Here is a 10548-nt window from a genome sequence, read left to right on the forward strand (position 1 = left end):
GTCATTCTTCTTCTTCTCCTTGTGACCGAATATTTTCTTTGTGTTTTTGGTTCATATTTTGCTTCCTTGAACCTTCCTTGATGCTTTAGGTTTCCTTGTTTTTAGGGTTGTCATATTCCATGTTAGGTTGAGTATCACATGTTCATGCATTTTGTTTTTGGAATCTACCTATAGTTTTGTCATTTTACCTCCTATATTTTGTCTTCCATTATATCCTTGTATGTGCCCAAACACCTTGCATGAAAACATGAAAAATACCATGATGCATACATCTTAAGTGGGCGTGCCATATAGAATACTATCTAGGTCATTCATGCATGCTATTAGCTTCTAGCATGTTCTATATGTTGCCATGATTTTCCATGTGTGAACTTTCTTGCACATGCTAAAAACCGCCCACCTTACCCTTGCATTTTCACTTGTTTAAGTTGATTTCTTGTTTTCCAAGAATCCTAAAAGAATCTAAGAGGTGTGCTGGACTTTTTGTGCTAAACAACTTGACCTAATAGTACAAAACCATTTCCACTCAAAAATATTCCCTATAAACCTCTAAGAAAACGCCACTTGTCTTTGTCTCCTTCTCCTAAGAATTTGACCTAATTTTTTGTGCCACCACAAGTGCAAAACCTAAGCAACAAATTGAGACTGAAAATTTATAAAAAAAAAATTTGACCCAAGGACAATTAAAAAGCAAAAGGCCGTGAACCCAAAAAGAACAAGAAAAAAAAAAAAAAATATACCTTGGACAAAAAGGACTTGTTGTTTGACTTGTGGACTTGGACCAAATACCTTAGCATTGGAGTTGGACCTTGACCATTTTGGACTTATTTTGGGACCTCTAACTTGGCTGGACAAAAATACAAAAATTAACTTAATCAAGTGAACTAAACACCAAACCTATTCTAGTGCCTTTCTAAGTTGAATTCTTTGTGTGCTTGCTTTATTTGATTGAGTCTTAATTTTTTTGCTTGTCTTTCTTGGCCTCTTTTGTTTTGTCATCTTCAAATCTCTTTGAGTTTAGCCTTTCTTAATTGTGCTTTTCAGTTTTTATTTTTTTGGAACTCTTGCTCTTGGTTGTTCTCATTGACTTGTAGGTGAAGCACCTAACTAGCAAAGTAGCAATCCTTTGGTGGATTGAGTGGAGGAGTGAACCAAAACCCAACCTAGCCTTTGGAAGGGTTTCCACTACACCTAAAAGGAGAGTAAACACTTGGAGAGGTGCTAACCGTTTGCTCATTGTGAAGGAACCAAAGAGAAAGAGCTTTGAAGACCTAAATTTTGTTTACTTTGGTTTTTCTTGCATTCGGCCACCTTGTTTTTAGGCCATTAATTTCATTTATTTGGTTTGTAATTTTGGCCATTTTAAACCTCTTCAACTTGGATTTTAGTGCGTGTAGAGAAGGTGATTTGAAAACCTTCACTAGGACCCCGACTAGTGTATGTTTTAAGTTGCTTTCCATTGCATGTTTTCTAGCTTTCCTAGTATAATTGTTTAGGTTTTTACTTTGCTTTCCAAAACGTTTAGAAGGCTTACTTTGCCTACTAGGGGTGCGTACACACACACACTTGGTAGTGTCAAAAAAATTGTTTTGTAAGAAAGGTAAAAAGGGCTTAGTGATTTTTACTTGAAAAGGGCTTGGTTTTTAAGTGATTCTTAGTAGTCCACCTCCCCTTGAAGGTTCAATTTGTACACATAGGCCTTTTATACTAATCTTGCACCTTTAAAATTTTTTGTGAAAACCTTTTCTCACTCAATCTTTGTGAAAACCTTTTTAACTCTTTGTGAAATTTTGTGAAAACCTTTTTGATCAAAGATGAGTGAACATTCTAGTGTACATGGTCATAATTCTCGTAGCACTAGGTCTAGTGTTAGGGATGAACTTAGGGAATTAAAAGAGTACCTAAGAAAAAAAGAAGAGGAAAATATAAAAAGAGAGGAAGAATTAAGACAAAAAGAAAAAGAGTTTGAAAAGAATAATGAGGAAATAAGAAATTTACTTGCAAACTTAGTTGAGAGGAGAGAAACTAGTAAATCCAAAACTAGGGTTGTCTCAACTAGGTATCAAAATCAAGAAAAGAAAATAGAAAAGAAGGAAAAAATAAAGAAAAGTATAGAAAAAGTTCAAGAGTGGTTAGCAAACGAAAAACAACCAACACTCTTAGAGAGGAGTAAGGAGGATAATTTTTCTTCCAAAGGGCTTATGCTTGAAGAGAGTCACTTTCCCATTGAAAATGATTTAACAAAGACTTTCTTCATTCATCAAGACCTTAACTCTTTCTCCCACGTTGCCACTAGTCATGAAGTAGAGATTCAAAAACAAACCCTTTTTAAAGAAAAAGAATCTCAACTTCAAGATTTAGTGAAGAAGAAATGGACTTCACTTAGTTCCACTTCTTGTGCTACTTCCTTGGTGGTGCCCAAAGTAGATAGCCTTCCTTTGTGTAGGACTTTTCCTACCTTAGTTGTGTCAATAATGCACCCAATTTATGGAATATATTATTTGTTGGATATAACATATGAACCTTCAAGGTTCCTTGTGACAAATTCTTTTCATAACTATCCAACAAATAATATAATCCAAAATTGCTTAGGAAATTTTTTAGTTGTATTTCCTTTGTTTTCTAGGACATGCCTAGGTTACCACATAGGGTACTTTAGGCAAGATATTCTAGTTTTTAGGACTAGTGCTTTAGTATGCTATAGTGTTAGTCTTTTTAACTTTTTAGGCTTTAGTCATACACCTAGACTTCCTCATGGGGAGGACCCTATCCTTAGCATAAGGGAGTCTAGTCCTTTTAGCTTAGACAATCTTTTTAGCATGTTTAGTAGCACTCCTCTTAGGATACACTTTCCATTTCTACCATATACTGTCACCTTTAATTCCTATTTTTATGTTTTTGTTGGTCAAGAAGCCCACCATGAAGAACCTCTTGATTTGAGGTCAAATCCTTTTCAAGAGGGAGGGGATGATGGAATAATACTAAGACCAAGAAAACCAAGAGGTGACATATTGAAGGAGGCAAGAGGAATGGGTTAGTGATGAAAAACCATAAAGAGGAATAAGCCCACTTTTGGGCCTTAGCTAGGTTTTTATGACATTTGTCTTTGTTTTCCATTTTTACCCTTGTATTTTGGGGTATTTTAGTCATAGAATTTATTTTACTTGTATTTCCAATTTTACCCTTGTATTTTGGGGTATTTAGGACTTAGAATTTATTTTCTTTGTATTTCCCATTTTACCCTTGTATTATGGGGTGCTTTAGATGATTAGGGTTTTTAATTTTGGGCTAGGGTGTTAATTAGAGGGTGACACATATTTTTGGTGCCTATTGGGTCTATTTTTGGTGTTAGAAAGGCTTAGGCCCAAGTGGAGGGAAAAGGTTGCATGGTCTTATCATGCACCTAGATATAGCCAATCTAAACCCAAAGATTCCATCCTTGGCCACCAAGTTGCATCTAGGGTTCATTTGCATTTCATTTGGAATGCATTTGCCTACTCCAAATGCAACCCTAGATGCCTCCCCTCCTATAAATACCCAATGCACCACACCTTGTAAATACTTTGGACATTAATGATATTGAGTGTGCATTTTGCCTCACTATCTTTCTCCTTAGTCTTAGGGACTCCACGGCCTCCTTCCTTCTCCTCCTCCTAGAACTGTGAGTGAGTGAGCTTAGGCCTACCTAGGTTAGCCTTCCCACCTTAGTGACGTGAGCTAGCCTAAAGGAGCATCACCCCACCCACACCTTCCATACACCTTGAACGTAACCTACACACCTCCTAAACACCAACCTTTCCTTAGTTCTAGGTTGCCTTTGGCTAACCTCCTCCCATCTCCACCCTAAAAGCAAAACCCTAGATAGGTTTCATCCTACACTTAGGTGAAGCCACCTTGAGCAACCACCTTCAACGCCTTCTACTTATTGCTTCCGCCACCATCCTTCATTTTTCATCATCTTTGGAGTCTTCCCTTGTTGAATCAAGATCAAGGGCGTGCATGGAACTAAGCCACCTTCCATCAGCAAGTAAAACTACACAAGTCTAGACGTTTCAAGGCAGCAAAATAAAGCAATTAAAAGGCAAAGAACTTAAAGGAAGCAAGATAAGTAACTAGTCGGGTTCCCTAAGTGGAAGCTTGAAACATATGAAATTTCCAAGCCACTTCCACTAGCACTACACGTGAGGATGCTAACAAAGATTTAGATATACCTGACCAGCTTCTTAATACTCCCTCCAAGCTTTACAAATTGGTTTAAAATACAAAAGATTTGGCAAAAATGTAAACTAGTCTAGGAAAGCAATAAAGTGGCGGCTTTAGCAACCAACTAGTGACGGATTGTTGTGCAAATTTTCCAATACTTAATCAAGTGTTTAATCCGCCACTAATCCTTCAATATGATGCTACTGGACCTGCAAAAGAAACACAACAAAGAGGTTAATGGTGGCTGCCTCACAAGGTGAAAGGAATGGTCACTCAAGTGAAGGAAGTTTAGGAGAAGTTTTGGTCACTAAATTAGGTCAAATTTTTAGGTCTTAGTGTCCAAACTTTTCCTACTCTTTGTTGAGCAATGCTTGATCCTTGAGCAAGGATTTGAGGCCACTTCCAGCACAGGGAAATTATTGAAAGAAAACTAGACAAGCAATAGAAGCACAATTTGAAAAGCTTATACCAAAAGTTAAGAGTAATATGTATATATGACAAGACTCAAAGAGGTTCAACTAGTAAAACTGGAAAATAAGACTCCAAATAAAGCTAGCACTCAGTTAGGAATGTTCCTAGATAGTTACTAGAGTAGATGAACAAAACAAAAAAAATTTGAAAGCAATTGGATAAGTATAGAACAAATAGTAGTCAAAACAATAACAAGGAATCAAATGAATTTTTATCAATGAACACCTCTCGGCTTTTTCACTTTAAAATGTTTTCTCTATTTTTTTTTAATTCTTTCTTTTTATATATTCAAGTTAAGAGTCCAGAGAGTATATTTGCCTTTTTTTTCAAATTTTCCTAAGATTCCAAGCTATAGAAACCGTGACTACAAGTTAGACAAAAATTAGGTCAAAATTCAAGTAAATTTGAGAAACTAGTGCACTAGTCTTTAGGTTTTGGTTTGGATTCCTTTTGAACTCTTTTTCTTTTGAACTTTAGGTCTTTTCTTTTGTTTTAGGCTCTGTTTTATCTCTGTTTTCAGCCTCTAATTTTTTTTTTTAAAATTGAATCCACAAGAAAGAGTGCACTAGAAGTAGAATTAAGCACTTGAAATTTTGAGTCAAACTTTTTTTATAAGATTTTCAATGGAAAGTGATTTGAAAACTTAAGAACACAATGGAAAACTAACTCTAAAGAAACTTGCTAGAACTAATAGCAAATTATGAACACAATAAGGTAAAAGAAAAAGCACATATAGGTAGGCAAAAGAGAAGCAAAACCGAGAGCAATATCTAGACACAAAGTTCAAAATAAAACTAGGTTAAACATGTTATTCAAGGAATTTGCAACATAAAAAGACTAAACACAAACTTCTAAGACAAAACATAGATTCAAAACCAAAATCTAAATGCAATGCATGAGGTCCAATCACGGACACATACAAGGAATGAAGAGACTCAAATTAACTCAAAACAAGCACAAGCTAATAGGTCCTAAACATGTTGATTGTGGAAGAAATCAAGAACAATCAAACAATGGATCTATGGAACAATTTTCTTCAAAACAAATAGATCCGAATTGAAAACTCAAGAGGACAAACAAGAGTACACAAACAACAAAACAAACGGACACAAAAAAAAGAGAACTTATCTCCTTGAAGAACCTTGCTCTTGATACCAAAAATGATAGAAGTAAGAAGGAGAAGTGATGAATGAACTCCTCCAAGCTCCTTCTAGGCACGGATCCTCTTCAATGGAGATGAGACCGATTTCAAGGTCTAATCCCGACATGTCGTGATAAGACCAAGAAAAAATGTATATATATTCTTTTATAAGACTAATCAATTGACCTTTGACTTCATCTTTGATTCTCGTGCGAATCAGTATTTCCCTTTATTCCTCTCCTGGTCCCAAGTCGACCTTCTCGATTTCTTCTAGATAAGGTTGGATTATTCGGGCCTCTTGGTCCAATAATCTTTGCATTTCTAAGGAGAGGTCCTCCTCAAGCTCGAGTGATGCATTACATACGTTCGGATTGTTTAATTTCATTTTCCTTAGTCATGTTTGCTTCTTTTAGGTTCTATATTTGTATTTTAAAATTTTAATGTATGAGGAAAGAAAGAAAAGAAATAAAATATGGATAAATTTGTAGAAACGACATTCTTTATTATTAATTAAAAATGAAAATGTCATTACAAGCCCTTTTATTATGGAAACCCACGACTTCGAGTGGGAGTCATGGGTAAAAGAAATAACAAATTTAAAATAGCCCTCTAACGAAGCCCATACAATAACAGCCTTTCAACAACACCATTCTAATTAAGGTTATTACTCATCATGCTTGGGGAGCGGCTGCTTGTCGATACTAGGTGTATTGGTGTCAAACTTCAACCATCCAACATTTATAAGCCCCTACACACGAAGTTGTAGGGCCTTGCAATGTTTTACCAAATGTCTAAGAGAACCAGAATGGTAATCACACTGTTCCTCAGCCCTATACCATGTTGGATAAGGTGGATCCAACCTCTTCATTGGGGGAACTCGAACCAACATCGAAGCCTCCAAAAGCTGGGGCAGCAGTTCTGCATAGGTGGTAGGAATTTTATCCACCACCCTCTCCTTTTCTAGGCTCGATCTATGGTGCAATTCAAAATTTTGAGGGACCAGTCGCTATAGTGACAGTGTTGACCCCCTCCTCCTTTTTGTCTTCCCATAAGGTTTCTTGTGGTCTTGGCTCATCAAGGCCTTTCCTATTTTCCCACTCTTTAGGCCTTGCTCGACCATTTCGCCTATAGTGACTATGTTTGCAAAGAGGGTTGATGTGTTTCCTATCATCTTGTAGTAATGGGGCCCACTCAAAGAATTGATGAACATCATCACTATTTCCCTGTCGAACAGTGGGGGCTCCACCTATGCAGCTAGTTCTCTCCATCTCTGTGCGTAAGCCTTGAAAGGCTTGTCACCTTTTTTGCTCAAACTCTACAGATTAAACCTGTCAGGAACCAGGTCAATGTTATACTTGTATTGCTAAAGAAAAGCGTCGACGAGCTATTTCCAAATTTGGATGAATTTCCCTCCATCCAGCTGCATGTACCGGTTGACAACAGCATCAAATAGGCTCTCCTAAAAATAGTGTATCAGGAGCTTCTCATTGCCTATGTCGGCGGCCATTTTCCTATAGTACATCATCAAGTGTCCCTTTGGGCAGCTAGTCCTGGTGTACTTCTGGAATTGGGCATTTTGAACTTGGTGGGAAACTAGATGTCCTACACTAAGCACATTTATGCAACTTCTTGGATGTCAAAGTTATGACCCTCCATGGCTATCAGTCTTTCTTCTAAGGCAATCAAGTGATCCTTGGAAACATCCCCGACGTTACTAGCACTATTGTTGTAACAACCCACCCTAGGCCGTCACATCTAGAACCAACCAAAGATAAATAATATATATAAAAGAAAATAGAATAAGGGTCAGCTATGCTAGAGTGTAAATATACAATAACATATAAAATTGTTTCTAAAATATATATCATAATTTTATAGCAGAGTCATCCTCAGTAAAGTTATACAGTAATCCAAAAAGGTAATATAATTACAACGTCATGAAGACATCAAAACAAGACACCCTAGGTGCTGGTCAAGCTCTAAACCTAGCCACTTCTCAAAGCAGCTATCCCAAAAGACTCCTTGCTATCCCAAGGCCTCACACCTGATCTGCTCCCCCACATAGTGAGATCATCACAGTCCACATCATGGAAATATAAGGGTTAGCTCTTATAAAACCAATCATAGTACATCTTAATAAAATATCATTAAACAGATATTTATCCACAGTATTTATCCAGACCAACAAGTCATTTCCAAGCTAAATATAGACCAATCCAAAATATATTGTATACACATCCATGCCAATGCATACATATTTTATGATAATAAAGAATCCATAACCAATGTATACAATCCATACTATATGTATACATATTCCACCTTCAAAAAAAAATCACACCACTGTATAATCCATGATGTAACCAACACATCCAAACCAAATGTTGGCCTCAACACATCCAAACCAAGTGTTGATACGGTGAAACATGTCATCAACCCATGTCTCACGCCTAACCTCTCATGGAAAATATACAGTTGGATTACGTTGTCACGTAACCCTGGTGATCGTGGCCACCTCATCCATCTGTATGACTCGGCCTGGACCCATACCGGTAGCAAATAGAATACTTAGAGGAGTATTTCAGAATCCACCTAACATCTGAAGTGGTTTATTATATAACCTTTGGAAAAGTTCCATATTGGAATCCTCACCATGGGATTCCCAAATTCCAAATTTTTCCAAAGATTATATCCTGATCTCACCAAGAGATCTAATCCATACCATAACCTTACTCCTCTAAGTTCTATTAGCTTTCCAAACCATACACACATAGCATATTCTATAATTACATACAAAAATTTCCATAACCATGCCAAATCATTCAATATAATAACATAAATAACTAAACACTTAAAACAACCATCAACTTAAACAAATAATAATCTTCATATAAACAAAATAGCATATTAAAATTTATACTACCTCTATCATGCTCATACATACTAGATTAAGTCTTATAAGTACTACCCTTACTTGGAAAAGCAGAATCTGAAACTAGGGCAGAACCTCCTCCTCTCCCTCCTATTTTTTCTTTCCCCTAGCAGAACCTCCTTCTCTGCATTTCTCTTTCTTTCTCCTCTTTTCTTTCCCCTTCTCTCTCTTTCTTTCTCTCTCTCTCCTCTTTCTCTCTCTAGGACCTCCTCCCAAAATCCACCTTTTCCAACACCCCAACCCCTTATTTATATAGTTTTGCCTACCTAACCCAGAACGGCCCGTTCCAAAAAGCGGAACGCCCATTCTGGGCCCGAAAAAGTTACGTAAGTTTTAGAACTGGAACGGCCCGTTCCGAAACCAGAACGGCCCGTTCTCCTTCCGGAACGACCCGTTCTCCCTCCAGAATGGCCCGTTCTAAAATCAGAACGGCCCGTTCTCCTAGTTGGAACGGCCCGTTTTGGGCCCGTTCCCAACTTAAAATTTAGTGTCTTTTTATTGCTTAGTGTAGACACCCAATTTCGTCCGGGGGGCACACAAACAAAGAAATGGACCTCCATTACGAAGGGAAGGGGCTTCCGAAGTAGGCAAACAACAAGACAAGACATCAGAAGGCCTAAAGGCCAAATAAAGTGGTTTCAGTAGCCCAGAACGGGCCGTTCCAAAACTCAGAACGGACCGTTCCAAAATCGGAATGGGCCGTTCTGAAACCCGGAACGGGCCGTTCCAATATAAGAACGGGCTGTTCCAACGTAACTGAAATCAACTAAATATTTTGGGTGGAACGGGTTGTTCCAATACGAGAACGGGCCGTTCCAATACCAGATCGGGCCGTTCCATTACCAGAACGAGCCGTTCCAAAAAGGGAAAATCTGGAACGGGCCGTTCTGGAAAAGGAAAATTTCTATTACTTTCTACCCTGGAACGGGCCGTTCAGTTTTCAGAACGGGACGTTCCAGGGTACGAAATTTACACATAATAATTGGGCCAGAACGGGCCGTTCTGAAACCGGAACAGGCCGTTCTGGCCCACTGTTGATCCCTATAAATTGAAGTCTTGGGCACAGTTCTCCAGGCGGCCAAAGAAATTTCGAATAAGACTCCTTTGAGCACGAAAATTCTCTATCTCTCTCCCTTCTATTGTATTTCTTGAGATTTGTGTCGCATCTCTATCTTCTCTCTCCCTCCTATTGTATTTCTTGAGATCTATGAGGCATATTGTAGTGTGAAAGGTCGCCACAAAGCACCTTCTCCATATTTGAAGATTCAATAAAGCTCGTTCAAGAGGTAATTTAGTCAATCTTTTTCTCTCTCTTTTATTATTCATCTTTATCTCTTTTTTTGTTATAACAAAACTTCATAATGTAGATATTTTAGGGTTAATCGTTTAATTTATATTTTAAATATGTAAATAAATATTAATAAAGGGGATTCAATATTTAATTTATTTATTTTTATCATATTAACTTCATCATAGGGTACCGATTGAGGGTGTTGTAGGGGTGCTTAATACCTTCCCTACACGTAACCGACCCCCGAACCCAATTCTGGTTATCAAGGCCATTATTGGATCTTTAAAAACCTTTTCTTTTTCCAATGTTTTGAGTAAAATATTGGTGGCGACTCCATGAACCTATTTTCAAAACCATTGATTAAGGATTAGTCTGGTGTCCGGGCATTCCTTAATTAATGAGACTTTTAAAAGGATGTCTAAACCAAAGGTCGCAAGATCGGAAATTTTCGGGTTGCGACAAATGGCGACTCCACTGGGGACGTTTTAAGAGGGTCAGGCCCAAATAAAT

This window comes from Cajanus cajan, chromosome 2, assembly GCF_000230855.2.
Source record: "Cajanus cajan strain Asha chromosome 2, NIPB_CcT2T_4, whole genome shotgun sequence".
Classification (NCBI taxonomy): Eukaryota; Viridiplantae; Streptophyta; class Magnoliopsida; order Fabales; family Fabaceae; genus Cajanus; species Cajanus cajan.